Below are 16,181 nucleotides of genomic sequence, written 5' to 3' on the forward strand. Positions count from 1 at the left end.
AATATAATAGAGGGAGTGAATAAGTCTAACCCTAACCCTTACCCGAACTCAACCCTAACCCTAATCATCGGAAATACATATCAATAAACAAACAAACAAAAAAGCAAACAAACAAATAAATAAACAAACTGCTCTTTATTGACAAATATTAACAAAACAGCTTTTCGCTGTTATTTTATTAAAAATAACAAATAAACAAACACAAACACATACACACAAACAGACACAGACACAAATAAACAAGGAGTAAGAGGCCCCTGTGATCGAACCACACGTAACCGTGGGCGAGACTTACTTCTACTATTTTCTTATCATGTCTAAATGAAGGTTAAAAATTTATTCACGGATGAAACTTAGCTTTGCATGGCAGTGCTGTGCGACGACACACAGCCTTGCCATGCAGAGCTAGGATGAAACTTTAATAGCAGAGTAATAATAAAAGTACGGCTGTAAAATACGGCTAGGGTTCGAAAATAGCGCCATCTCCAGTTTGGTTGCGGCGCGGCTTCTTCCATCAATGCATTCATAGATAGCAGGGTGGAGGCGCTCTACTGGCTATGCTCCTGCATACTGTGTAAACAACAGGTGCTCATTTGGTAGTCTGGAAGATCGATCGATTTTCCGCTCGACCCCGCTCGATCTATCGATCCCGTAGTCGATATGCTGCCACTGCAACCTAGGAAGTATTAAGGTGGGCATACCAACTACGGGATCGATAGATCGAGCACAAAATCGATCGATCTAGCAGACTAACCAGCTAAGGAGTGCCCGTGGTGTAAACTTACGATTTGGCAGAGTCCTTCTGTCATGATGGAGGGACTGTTGTGTGGCCATCTTGCTCTAAGGGAGCATTCGTTTTTTAAAGGGGGGGGCGGTGGAACTTGAGCAACCCCCTCCAATTTAAATTTCTAAAATTTGCCCCCCCCCCCCAATTCATCAATCGTAAAATGTGACACCCCCTAAAAAAAATCATCAGATGTGATTCATTAACCTTCGCATCCTATGGCCCTGGGCTGAAAAATTAGGCCCTACAAAAGTGTTTGCAATAAAAAGAGTTACACATCCCAATTTTCAAGCTCAAAAAACAGCGACCCTCCCCCAGATGTCACAGTCCGTATCATATCTTAATTGACTTATAATTTGCCATTTGACCGTTGAACTTTCAAAGAATCCTTTTTGAACTTGTCAAATAATCACTGGGTGAAATTCCAATGTCATATTGGTTTTTCAGATCTGCTCTTTCAAATATAATATTCTCGTCACGTACATTTATATCAATTGTCAAACTTTTTTAAAGCACAGATTTCAATAGCTAGTTTTGTATTGTAAAAATATATTCAAAGTTTCCTCACATACCACAATGTATAGAAAATCAACATCTTTGGTGAAATTCTAAAATCAAATTTCTTGCACACACATGAACTTGTAATCGCCGTAGTCTAATCAAGTACACTAATATCAATAATCAAGAGTACATAAATACACAGATTTAGCTAGTTTTGTATTTGAAAAAAAATATTCATAGTTTCTTCTTTCTTCATAGACCAACATGTATCGTGAATCAACATCTCGGTGAAATTCCAAAATCAAATTTCTTGCTCACACATGCACCGGTAACTACCCTAGTCTGACCAAGTACATTGATATCAATAATCAAAAGTACATAAATACACAGATTTGACTAGTTTTCTATTTAAAAGAAATTATTCACAGCTTCTTATAGACTACTCATGGATTATGTATGGAGGACCAAGCAACATTTTAGTGAAATTCCAAAGTCAAATGTTTTTCCATAACTCCATACAAACCTTTGTAAAATTTGACCCCCTTCCAATCATTGATTGTAAAATTTGACCCCCTTAAAAACGATTTCGTAAAAGTCAAACCCCCTGATTTCCACCGACACCCCCCTTAAAAAACGAATGCTCCCTAAAACAGAAAACTTTGGTATCTGTATGAAGTCAATTCCGTAAAGATTTCTAAATTTGGCTGTCGATTGATGGGATTCAAAGGCATTGATCTTACAACGATACAAGAGTTTCAAGCTGGAAAAATACCCTACAATATTTTTATTATCGTTGAAGTAAACACCAACTCACAAAGAGACTGTGATGACACGAAATAATATTTGTTACGTTCTCAAATTGCTGCTTGTGAGCATTCGAATACGTCAAATACATGTATTTGCTCCAAAGACGTTGTCTGACAGGGTTTCTTTTAGTGGATCTTTGTAGACTAAGATGTGTTCGAGTAAAGCACACTTTCACATTCCCTGTACAGCCTAAGTGACTACCACTCGCTTCACGAATTAGAGGACGCTGTCTGACGCATGGCAGTTTCACGAACGTAAACCACTGCACTGTGTACCATGCGTAGGCTAAACGGAGTTCCTGTAGGTTCCATACCAATTTTCTTTGATTAACGAATTCCATCAGTTTTTTCCTTCGCTGCACTGCACTGTACTGTTTCGTACTTCCACACCTAAAAATGCTGGATGTTCCCGACCAAGACTCCTGCACGTGTACACTTTATACAAAGTGAATTCGTAATCATATTTCGAATCTGCTTGATGTGTTTGGAAAACGTCATTCATGTTCAGGAAGTTCATTTTTAGAATGATATTAGGGTATATCAACAAGAGACGTATTGCTGTCAGTATATTTAACGGACATTTCTTCGGATCTTGTTCTTATTTGATAAAGTCATCTTGCAATAATGTTTATCTTTAGTCTCCCGAGGAGGTTTTCCCTTATACTTTTCCTGTCCACTCTTTTCTCCAAATTATTTTCTCAACAAAGCTCATAATCGGTACAACGTTGATCGAATGAAATTAATTATTAGCATATGATCACCGTGCGTACTTTTCTCAGCCGCAGTGTCTCAGTTCATTTACATAGTATTTTGTACTCGAAAGAGCAGGTGCAGACTGTCCAGGGAATCTCATCGTCTCGTTTCTCCTGGCTCCGTCTTGTCAACGTGAATGTATCTGCTGACGTCATAACTTTAAAGTCACGATCTTGTTTCGTAAGCCGTCATTATGAGCTGTTGTACGGACTATCACGGATACAGTCGTTGTCATGGTTTCCGACGATGAAACTGTTTATTCTTTCCTACATATAATTGTTCTGTAGTTTTTATATTAACCCGCCGAGAAAAGTTTTAAAAAATTGCTTGGGAAGAAGGTGAACCCCAAATTACGTAGATCTGGCGAGGAAAGCAGTTTTTCAACGTGTCATACACCGGTCAAGCATCGCGATTCTTGAGGAGTAAAATTGATCCTAGAAGGAAGTCGCGGATGCTGAATTTTCTAAATTATAAAATCGTATACGCCAAGCTCTGTCAAAAACAGAGTCTTTAAATATACAGTGCAATAAAGCAGCACCAAAAGACAGAAGACAGTCTTTTGGTCATGTCTATGGAAGGCGGTCCACTGTAAAATCGATAAAAGATAAGCGTATTTCAATTTTGATCGGGATGCTTTAGCAAAACAGTCAATATTTATCGACGAAAATGAATTCTTACACGCTTAACGCACAGTAAAATGTTGGAGTGACCTGGGTACCCACAGGACCTTGATTAATTCTCAGAAACGTTTCAAACAAACAAAGCAGTGATAAAATCAACAGCAGTGACGATCAACCTCATTAATGGATTGAACAAACCTCAATAAGCTTTCAAGTCCAAGTTTTTGTCGCCCATTGGAAGTGTTGTTATGAAGGAAGTACTTGCAAGATGTTTTATCGCTTCCACTCTTAGCTATCTCCTCAAGACGCACGGGCTTTGTTCAGTTAGTCAACACACTCTAGTCGAGGATAACTTGAAATGATAAAATGTTTGAAATCTTTCGCGTGTCGCTCAAGTAGAAACATTATTTTTCGAATATTGAATTCATCGTTTGTCTAAATGACAAATGCAGTATTTAGAAAAAAATGCAAGGTTGCATGTTTAATGAGATCATACGAAACAAACTAGTAGAGTGTCGTTAAGACATTGTGAAAACCATTCATGACACTTTCTTGGCAATATTTATGAGACTATGAAATCGTTACTCCGAAATCTTCGGTTCATTGAACATTGAAAATGGTGATCACAAAGATGTCGACAAACCAGGACCGTTCTGATGCCACAGAACATTTAAAATACTCAGAGTTTTTGAGGGGGAGCTCTAAGGGGTTTTTTTTGGGGGGGTGAGTGTCCGTGTGTCTGTGTCTGTGTCTGTCTGTCTCTCTGTCTGTCAGTCTTTTTGCTTCTTTTCTTCTTCATCATAACGCGTCATGGAAGACTAAGTATTAGCTTGCTAAAACAACGCATTCTGTATAGAATATGCAATTTTTGAGTTGACAAATTAATTTTAATCAACACATAAATTCAGTTGTCAACAATAAAGTTTGATATTACTCGCACACAGACTGATATTGCTGATATTACTTGCATAAAGACTGTGCTCACAAATTGAACATTGGAAAAATTGCCCTCTTGTGAAATTTTCATTTAATTTACGTAATCGTGTTTTCTCAGATTTTTTTCTATCAAGTCAAAAGCGGCATTGTACCCACATCATGATTAAAATGCAAGTGTGGCAGGGAAAGTGAGTGTTATGAGGTAATACACGCCCCGAAACAAAGAGCGTTGAACCTTTGCTTTTCTAATTTTTCACAACGAAACTTTAGTTAAATTACATAGTCTTTCATAATCAAGAATAAAAATCAGGGCCCACCTTGCAAAGTTTATGGCTGGAAAAACACATTATCTAAAATTTGCCGATTTCTTAAATTCAAAATGGCCGACATTGTGTAGTATATTTTCGACGATTTTCTCAGACGGTGTTGGAACTTCATAAACTCTGCAACAAACTTTAGTGTTTTCACACAAGCCTAGCATTGTAAAATGTTGAAAGTCAGAATATCTGAGACTGTATGTGCACGCGTTATTAACGACTTTTTTCAAGTATTTGTGATGGAACTTCGGTCCCCGAGGCACATTCTACCTAAACTCCCTTTCAATGGACTTTCATGGAGCGTGTGTTGCGTGAGGATTCGCATTTTAAGTTTCGAATAATTTTGTTCAAGTTTTTCCAACGGGTGTGATACACTTGGTGAGACCGAATAGTAAGTATATTGAGTAACCAGATAAAACTAATAGGAAAATTTACTTGAAAAGCGTGACGTACATAGAACACTAGGTATATGGCGTGAAGGGTTAATAGTGTAATGTTTTCTATCAAGAGCTGTTGATAGACAATGTACAACTAAATGATAAAATGTCCAATGATGGGAACACACTATAAGCCATCTTCTCTCAAGTACATATGATGGAACTAACGGCTTAAATACTGCCCTTGTCACCTTTTTGTGACGTCGACGTGAGATTAAAATCCATTTAAACTTACGCTTATTCCTTTATATGAATATTCCATATTTTTTTACTGTTCATCATGTAGATAGATCCCGGGAAATGAGGTAAACTAGCACACATTCGTTCACACACGGACACATACACAGACACTTACAGATACAGACACATACACACGTACATTTGTTTCAGTTGTGAAGAAATTGAAGAGTGAATTATCTTAAGTTCGCAAAATGACCGAACGTAAATTGTCGGCCAGAACGGTATAATTAAATTGTGAGTATAAGGTGGTCCGAAATTCCTTGTGTTCCCCCTATGGCTTGTCAGTGTGCGCTTCCTATCTACGTACCTTTGCCTGCTGTTCCATTCTTTGCAAAGCTCGTTCGTAACCTTGTTCATAATTCATAAAAGAAAGTTATATGCTTTGTAGTTTTCTTGTTGAGCAGTTTTGCAATTGGCAGCAGGCTTATCAGATTTCGTTGTAAACGAGTAATATTCTCCCTAAACAATTGTGCTAAAGCTGAACCACGGTAAGTCTCGGTCCATGCTCACACCACGGTCCCTCCACAAAAGGACCGTGCTCACATTTTTACCTTGTCCGAGAAGAAATCGACTCAGTCCATTTTGTGATCAGTGACAATAGCGCTGATCGCAAATGACGTCACTGTTCTCTCATTAATATGCATAAATAAACATTTGTCCGCATTTTCCGCATAAACGACGAAAATAAAAGCTGCGAGTGTTAGAATGGCTATTTAGTGTCACACTAATTCGTATGAATTGATGACTGAGACTACAAGCTGCAACAACAGCCGCGCATACAACGACAAAATTTGTCCGAATTTCAGCATATTTGTCCGAAAGTCGCGCGCGTGCAGCTATATTTAGTAACAAACCCGAAATCGTGATCAACGCTATTTCGAACGGGAGATATAGACAATCGCTCGATCTTCATCCTTCCTCGAGTTCGAAATTCCGCAGAAACCAACATTTTCCGGCGCAAAATCGAAAAAAGTCATTTGTCGGACTAATATTTAGTATACTAGACACGTTAAAGTGACATATCCTGTCGTAATGACCTCACGTCACCTGTACCTGTTATTGCAAAAGGTACGTTCACTAACTTTTTATTCTCCCGCGGAGGTGGCAAAATTTCTCGCCATGTATGTTTCTGTCGTGCGGTGCTAAATTTCCCGCCAACTCTTTCCGCAAAGGCGTTGGACAGAACTTTCACTAAAGGTTTCATTTGCGTTTTATGGTTCGTGTCGGAATGTCATAGAAATTCCGAGCTACTCTGAAATTTACAAGTCTTGATTGCACACCACTCTGATCAACGAGATATGTTTTCTTAATAGTCAATTTTGGCCTCGGCTATAATGTCTCGGCAAACGTGACGCCGGAATTCGCAAATGTTCCAATCAGCATGCAGGGCATAAGCTTACTTTCTCAGTTTCTGTAGGACTACACCTTCATTGCTTTTGCAGATTTCGCTGTACTGCCGGGTTTTTCGACCCCTGTCCAATCCGTTAGGAAGCTTACAGACCTATCTCTTTGGAATTTGATTGAGTGTCCGGTTTGCCTTGCAGAGCTCGACGAGTCTACATGTTGCTTATCATTAGAAACGTAAACATTTGCAACAAATTGAGTCTTCGTCTTTGGTTGGTGTTAGATTACAGCGCGCGGCAAACGTTTCCCATACACTGTCTCGTCACGATCACTGCAGTCGTTTCAGCATGTCACTGACAACAAGCATAACACTGCACTACATGCACACCATCAGTTTTCTTTTAGGTGTTTACTTTAAATTGGGAACTTTATGAAGAAACAAGTAAATTCTTTAAAAAAACCTTTCTTCTCCTCTCGATGTCAGCAATCACGACAACAGTTCCTTCAGCATGCAGTCTGTAGCATTGCGAGTGCAGTCTACTCTATCAACAAGTTTGACACGATACAACACTGAATATTGTCAACCAGAAAATGCTAAACACTCCTAAATGAAACTTTAATCCCGCTTTCTCTTTTGTCTCAGCTAAATGAAACTTTCTCAATTGACACTTCTCTCTGAATTGACACTTCTCTGAGCTACAAAATAGACTTGAAGAAAAGTGTTGATTTTGCACAGGCAAGTGCAATTCAATCAACACGGTACATTTTGTGCCGTAACACACCAAGTGTTTCTGAAATAATTCACCGTATTTGGCACTTAATTTCCCGGACGGCATCATACACGGCAACGGTTAGCATGGAGGGGACGTTGTTTTCTCACATTCCTGGCTACTGGGAGTGCGGGATCGAGAGTGTGGGATAAATCGATCCCACACTCTCAGAAACCGTCCCACACTCTGCAGTAAATATTACACGACCTCTGATTGGATGACAAGTAGTCTGTTTTGTTCCACGCGCAAAATGTTATCCAATGGCACGACGAGTAACACACGGACTAGAACTACAAAGTAAGCAGGTCAAAGTACAGTGGCCAGACGACAGAGTTGTCACAATTTTTGATAATATTGTACCTGTCCATATGAATTTAGCGCATTTTGTGGTCATGTGAGAAAAAGAATCTCACACACCAAGGACCTGGGATCAGATTTCTCACACTCGTTGGGGATATTTTGTCTCACACTCGCCTGCGGCTCGTGTGAGACAAAATATCCCAAACTCGTGTGAGAAATCTGATCCCAGGTCCTTGTAGTCCAGTCAAAATAGGGTTGGACCCACCACAAATTGCAACAGAATTTTTTTCTTCAGAATGCATTTTAGTGAGGTACCCAGAACAACATATTAAAAGTTTACTCGAATCCACCTTGGGGAAATATGTCTAATTTGCATAAATCAAATATGGCTGCCAGCAATCCGACAAAATAGCATAATTGGCCATATATCACATATTAAACAAGCTATTTCAGTGATTTCAAAGTCTGACACTAGTTATTTGGTGGCTCAGGGAATCATTTTGGAGGCATTAAGTTTCATATAGGCACTTCATTAATTTGCATAATTCCAATATGGCGGCCAACATTCCTACAAAAGACATTGTCGGTCATATACCACGCATTAAACAAGCTATTTCAGTGATTTTTATGGTAAGAGTATATTTCTTAGGCATGGACAAATGATTTTCGAGATGCAATTATTTGCATGGTAATTTGTTAATTTGCATAAATCAAATATGGTGGCCAACATTCCTACAAAGGACATTGTCGGTCATATACCACGCATTGAACAAGCTATTTCAGTGATTTTAAACTTTTACTACATTTCTTGGGTATGAAGTAACACTTTTATTGATTCAATTTTTACAAAGAACCTTTGATAATTTGCATAAATTAAATATGGCTGCCATATTAATGCCCCATGGCTTAATAGCTTCTAATATAAATAAGGGTTTGGTATAGTGTTTAGCACTAGGAAACTATTAAGAAGAAACTGTTAAGTCCTTCGACATTCATTTTAAGCTCATATTGGTATTGATATAAATACCAAAGAGAGCTTATATGATGAGTCTATGGCGTCTGTATGTCTGTATGTATGTATGTATGTATGTATGTATGTATGTATGTATGTAGGAATGTATGTGCGGATGTATGTCTGTCACACTCAAAGGCTCCCATACCGCCAAAGCTACCATCTCAGTATTTTGGTGTACAGGTAGATGCAGGGGTTGAGATGTGACGTTGTTTCATTGTCAAAATATGCAAATGAGGTAAGAAAAAGGGGAAATCCTGCAAATTTGCAGGAGTGGTGGCAATAACTGAAACAGCGCACACATCTGAGTAAGAGGTTTTTGACCTTTAACCTATTTGTATGCAGGGTACCTATTATGTGCGGGAGTGGTGGCAGTAACTGAAATAGCTTATTATTCATTTCCTGTGATTGTTTATGAACTGTGACATATTAACAGACCTGCTCAAACCATGGATGTCTATTTTTGTACATCCATGGTTGAAACATTCTCTGCTATGCATGTTGCTAAAGTTGACCTCCAGTACCTAAAGTTTCAGACGTTATTTACTTTTGTCATTCTTGTTTTTCTGGTTTAAATATTTCTTGTTGTTTTTCTGGTTGTGCAGAAATCATTGTCATAACATCAACGTAGAACTTTCCTGCACTGAACAGATAGAAACAACACTTATTGTTGATCATTGGTATGTACCAATTCTGATCAAATTTGAGAGACACTGTATAATTGCGGTATTTTTAAAATTTTAATTTTTCTATATATGACGACTGTTAATGATTGTTAGTCTTCTGAATAATATATTCTCTTTCTGAATATAACATTGGATTGATCTGTGTACGGCATTTTCGTAATTTGTATGGGTGTTTAACTCTGTACAGTGTCAAAACATGTAATCTGTAATGTATACTGTTAAAAAAGACGTGTTCAAAATCTTTAGTTTTTATTTAGACTGAACCCCCTTCTTATGGATGGCTGCATCCTTATAAGATCCCCTAGATGACAGGCAAGAAGTCATCACACATAACAGCCAAAATACAATAAACACAACAAAGCAAAAAAAACAGAAAAAATGATATGACCAAAATAAAAAATGCCATAATACACACACATTGAAACTTAGCACTATTGCAAACAATGTCAGATTCATAAAAACTTTATGGACACACAGACTCAAAAAAATTGGAAAACTGCATGCTTTAGCAAAGGCTTACAATTGATCCAAAAACAGAATCCAACTATTACACAATACAAACAAGTACATCTTGAGTCATTTTTCCAAGTGTCATTTTCCAGATGTACATGTTTGTATCGTGTAACAGTTGGATTCTGTTGGGCTGATGAGCTGTGTGAATTAATTTTAAGCCTTTCCTAAGCATGCAATTTTCAATTTTTTGTGAGTTTATGTGTTGATCAAGTTTTTAAGAGTCTGACATTTTTTGCATCAGAATTTTATTGCAAAACAAAATAGTTGTTTTGTTATATAACATTTAAAACACAATGTGAAAATTTCAGAAAATTTGACCCAGCCAGACTAGGTTTATATTCTTTGCAAATCTTGAAATTCGGATAAAAGGGAAGCAGAAAATCGGGTGGTTTGCATAAATTTGCATAAATTACCCCTCTCTATCATGCAACTTACGACTGCTTGCCAAGCTAAAAGGTGATCCTAACCAATTTTTAATCTTGGGTTAACAAATTAATCAAATTGGATGAATATTTGGAAAAAAATTATTTTGAGCAAAATACGCTGCATTGGGTGAAGTGCCCTCTTAACAGTTTTTTCTTGATATTCCGGTTGCTAAAATCTCTACAAAACCTTATTTATATAAGAAGCTATTTGGTCATTAATTTGGCAGCCATATTTAATTTCTGAAACTTATCAAAGTGTCTTTTAAAAACATTGAACCGCAAAAGGTGTTTCTTCATGCTCAAGAAATATATTTAAACTTCAAAATGTCTGAAATAGATTGTTCAATACATGATATATGACAGAAAATGACTTTTGTAGGTATATTGGCCGCCATATTGGATTTGTGCAAATTAACGAAGTGCCAAGGCAAATCATTGCACCTTAAAAATCATTTGTCCATGCCAAGGAAATATACTTTTAACTTTGAAATCACAGAAATAGCTTGTTTAACCCTTTGACTGCTGTAATTATTTACACAAAAAATTTAATGCAATATTTTACCAATTTCTGTGAATTTTTCTGTACGTTTTTTCATAATTTTTGACCAAATGGATATCATTTTCCAGCAGCTACAGTTTTTTATCAAAATTTAAAAAGCAGAAAAATTGACTATGATACATTTTATATAGTTGACAATAATAGACTTTGGCGCCCAAAGGGTTAATACGTGGTATATGACAGAAAATATCTTTTGTATGTATGTTGGCAACCCTATTGGATTTATGCAAATTAACGAAATACCTAAGTATGCAAATCATTACATCTCGAAAATTGTTTGTCCATGCCAAAGAAATATACTGTTAACTTTGAAATCACAGAAATGGCTTGTTTAACCCTTTGACTGCTGTAATTTTTTACGCAAAAATTTTTATACAATATTTTACCAATTTCTGCGAACTTTTCTGTACGTTTTTTTCATAATTTTTGACCAAATGGATATCATTTTTCATCAGCTACATTTTTTTATCAAAATTTAGGCAAAAGGCAGAAAAAATGACCGTGGTTTATTTATAAAGTTGACAAAACTAGACCTTGGCGCCCAAAGGGTTAATACGTGGTATATGACAGAAAATGTCTTTTGTAGGTATGGGGCCTCCATATTGGATTTATGCAAATTAACAAATTGCCTATGCAAATCATTGCATCTCGAAAAACGTTTGTCCATGCCTAAGAAATATACTTTTAACTTTAAAATTACTGAAAGAGCTAGTTTAATATGTGGTATATGACCGAAAATGTCTTTTTGTAGGAATGTTGGCCGCCATATTGGAATTATGCAAATTAATGAAGTGCCTATATGAAACTTAATACCTCCAAAATGATTCCCTGAGCCAAATAACTAGTGTCAGACTTTGAAATCACTGAAATAGCTTGTTTAATATGTGATATATGGCCAATTATGCTATTTTGTCGGATTGCTGGCAGCCATATTTGATTTATGCAAATTAGACATATTTCCCCAAGGTGGATTCGAGTAAACTTTTAATATGTTGTTCTGGGTACCTCGCTAAAATGCATTCTGAAAAAAAAAATTATGTTGCAATTTGTGGTGGGTTAGGTGCCAAAATCTCGTAGATTGACTGGACTATTGGGGGTGTGAGATTCTATTAATCTCTCTGCCTTCAAAATATTCTTTACCTTCCTGAAAAAATACAATGTTTCACTGTAATAAAACGCCGAGAGTCAGTCCGGTTGATGTTGAGGACTTTCCTCGAGATATAGATCCGACACTCGAAAAATATGCCAGTGAGTTTTGTCTGAGTTATATTTCCCAAATCAAAGTACACAAAGCTGTAGCTGAAAGAAAACTTTGATGATGTGTGTTACGTGCAGAGAAAACGAACAAAAGGGTGAACTCAGCAGTTAACGTTTAAACAAAATTTATTACGAAAATAAAACTAATTGCTAAGTCAGGGATAGAGTACAAGCTTTAAAAGTGTACAGACTACTTATCTCAGCTGGGACGGCAAAGCTCCAGTCTCAGAGTTGTAACAGTCAGTTGGATGAATGAACAGTCCTTTGGCTTGCAGGCTTGAAGCTGCACAAAGTCCACAGTATAAATCCAGCGTTGGCAGTGAAGGTCTTGAAAAGTCTTGAGAATGACTACTGCTGGAGTTTAGTAACACACAAGAGACACGATCCCAAAAGTCTGACTGGAAGCTGTGCACGTCCCTTTTATAAAGGCATATAAGAACAATCTAGAACTTTTATTGACATGCTAATTACTGTTCTAAAATTATCTCCCTTACACAACTTCAACTTTCCAGAACATTCCAAACATGACTAATTGAATTCAAGGTTGTGAGGTCATCAAGGGCAGTGACCTTGAGAATGTTCTAGACTAATTGAACTCAGGTCATGATGAGTGTGGGGGGAATGACCTACATAACACACCCCCTCTTCAAAAAAGAAAATTTTTCAAAGAAAAATCTTTCTTTTGCAAATGTAATCTTGAAAAGGATTTAAGTACTCAAAATTTGTTTTACTCTAAAGTAAAATTTCTTGAAAGTGAACAACAATAAACTCTAAATACGAGAGAGACAGTCTGCAATTAAATTGTCTCTGCCTTTGATATGTCTAATGTCAAGATTAACTCCTGTAACATTAAACTCCATCTTAGCAATCTCTGATTTTTGCCTTTGAATTTCTGCAGAAAAACAAGAGGGTTGTGATCAATATAAACCACTATTGGCTGATTTGAAGAAGTAACATAAACTTCAAAATGCTGTAAAGCTAATATCAAAGATAAACACTCTTTTTCAATTGTAGAGTAGTTTCTCTGGGATTTGTTAAATTTGCGTGAAAAATAGCAAACAGGATGATCTATACCATGACTATCCTCTTGCAATAAAACAGCACCAGCAGCCGTATCACTAGCATCTACAGCTAATTTGAATGGCAAAGTGAAATCTGGTGCAGACAACACTGGGGCACTTTGCAGTATGGCTTTAAGTGTATCAAATGCCTGTTGGCATTGCTCTGACCAAACAAACTTTACTTTCTTTTAAGTAAGTTAGTCAAAGGCTCAGTAATTGTGGAGAAATTTGGACAGAATTTTCTGTAGTAACCAGCCATACCGAGAAAGCGCATCAGTTGTCGTTTGCAGTTTGGTATGGGAAAACTTGAAATGGCACTGATTTTGGCATCAACAGGTTTTTACCTCACCCTGTCCTACAGTATGTCGAGGTAAGTTACCCTTGCCCAACCAAACTCAGATTTGGCAAGGTTGACAGTCAACATTGCTTTGCTCAGTCTCTCAAAGAACTTCCGCATGAGCTTGATGTGTTCCTCCCAGTGTCACTATACAGGACGACGTCGTCAACGTAGGCTGCACACCCGTCTAGCCGGATATGACGTCGTTGATCATCCGTTGGAACGTTGCCGGAGGTTCTTCATTCCAAATGGCATCACCTTGTACTGGAACAATCCGTCTGGTGTAACAAAGGCGGATATTTCACGAGCACGATCCGTCAGAGGGACTTGCCAAAATCCCTTCAGTAGGTCAAATTTTGTCACATACTTGGCTTTTCCCACTCGGTCGATGCAGTCATCAATCCTCGGATTGGGAAAGTGTCTGTCTTTGTTAAAGCGTTGACCTTCCTAAAGTCCGTGCACATACGATAACTGTGGTCTGATTTGGGAACAAGTATGCACGGCGAACTCCAGTTACTTTTACTGGGTTCAATAAAGTCATTGTCCAGCAGGTATTTGACTTCTTCCTGGAGATATTTTGCTTTTGTTGGATTCAGTCTGTATGGATGTTGTTTTACAGGCTTACTGTCCCCAACATCAACGTCGTGATAGATGACGTTTGTCCTAGTTGGAACATCTTGAAACAGGTGTTTATATTCGTGGAGCAGTTCTTTCACCTGTTGTTGTTGTTCTGGCTGGAGGTGTGCCAACTTTGTAGACTCCAGCTTCTCCAGGATTTCTGAGTTCTGAAGCTTGACCGAGCCCAGCTTTGAGTTTAGAGTATTTTCACTCAAGTCGGTTTCAGTATCACTATCTTCATAATGGTTTGAACTGACTGTACTGACAGGCTGAGTTATAGTAGGATTATCCCTATCCAAATATGGCTTAGCATATTTATGTGACATAGCTGTTTTTGTTTTCGCCTGTCAGGTGTTATTATGATGTAATTTAAATCACTCAATTTCTTATCAATTAGGTATGGCCCAAAGTAACGAGCATGGAGTGGTTTGCCAGGAATTGGAAGTAGAACAAGAACTTTTGACCTGGTTTAAACTTCCGTTTTGAGGTGCTTTTATCATATTTGGTTTCATTGACTGCTGAGATGACTCAAGATTTCTCTGGCTAATTCACATGCTTTAGAGAGTTTTGTACGAAAATCTGACACATATTGCAAAATATTCAGACAATCATCATCGTCTGATAGGAATTTCTCTTTAACGAGCTTAAGTGGGCCACGGACTGTATGTCCAAATACAAGCTCAAATGGGCTAAAACCAAGAGACTCTTGAATTGACTCTCTAACAGCAAAGAGCAGAAAATGAATTCCTTCATCCCACTGCTTCTCTGTGTCAAAACAGTAGGTCCTAATCATGTTTTTCAAAGTTTGATGAAATCGCTCAAGAGCACCCTGACTTTCTGGATGATAGGCGGATGACCTATACTGTTAATGCCTAGCTGATCCATTACTTGTTGAAAAATACCAGACATAAAGTTGGAGCCTTGATCGGACTGGACACATTTAGGGAGGCCAAATAAAGTGAAAAATTTGACTAAAGCTCTCACTATAGTCTTGTCTTTATATTTCTCAGTGGTATGGCTTCTGGGAACCGAGTTGATGTACACATTATTGTCAGCATGTACTCATTTCCTGATCTTGTTTTTGGTAAGGGCCCAACACAGTCTATTAGAATCCTACTAAATGGTTCTTGAAATGCAGGAATTGGCTGTAAAGGGGCCTTTGGAATGGTCTGATTCGGCTTTCCTACCATCTGACATGTGTGACAAGTTTTACAGAAATGTGTTACATCCTGCCTGAGATTAGGCCAATAAAAGTGACTGAGAATTTTATGATAAGTTTTCCTTACTCCCAAATGACCAGCCAGGGCGTTTCATGGGCCAGGCGCAATATTTCAGCACGATAGGCTTTGGAACCACAATTTGATGTTTTATAGCCCAGTCGTCATCAACCAAGACATCTGGAGGTCTCCATTTACGCATGAGAATACCAGACTTTGTATAATAGGAAACAGAGCTATCTGAAGTTTTATCTTCATCATCTACCCTGTCAAACAAACACAAAATATCTGGGTCTTTGTGTTGTTCTGCAATGAGATTTGATCTAGAAAATGTCTGACTTTGGTCAGCAGAAGTTTTACTGGAAGTTTCAAATCCACGAGGATAACCACGAGGATAACGGAATGCTCCGTGTCAAACACCTGACTGAGAAAGGTGTCACTTAAGTCAACATCTGTGACATTATTTTTGAGAGTATTTTGATTCTCAGAAGTTTTCTTTGACATGGCTCGAGTAATAGCACATGAAGGAAATAAATCGGGTATCTCTTGTTCAATTGGCTCTGGATCCTGATCTAAAGTAGGATTATCAGTCACAAGTGGATTAGTAATGACCTTGTCCCCAGCAAGGTCGTTTCCAAGAAGAAGGTGAATCCCTTCAAAAGGCAAAAAAGGCCTAATACCTAAAGTC

General features: G+C 37.8%; 1 protein-coding gene across 1 annotated transcript in view; it reads right to left on the reverse strand.

The window, feature by feature from the left end:
- Positions 1–12,473, reverse strand: part of LOC139152471 (breast cancer anti-estrogen resistance protein 3 homolog) — a 105,335-nt gene extending 92,862 nt beyond the window's left edge. The window contains exon 1 of the mRNA XM_070725620.1: positions 12,452–12,473. The gene's annotated coding sequence lies outside the window, so the exon portion shown is untranslated. The remainder of the gene's footprint in view (positions 1–12,451) is intronic.
- Positions 12,474–16,181: the final 3,708 nt, after the last annotated feature.

Source organism: Ptychodera flava, chromosome 16, assembly GCF_041260155.1.
Source record: "Ptychodera flava strain L36383 chromosome 16, AS_Pfla_20210202, whole genome shotgun sequence".
NCBI lineage: Eukaryota > Metazoa > Hemichordata > Enteropneusta > Ptychoderidae > Ptychodera > Ptychodera flava.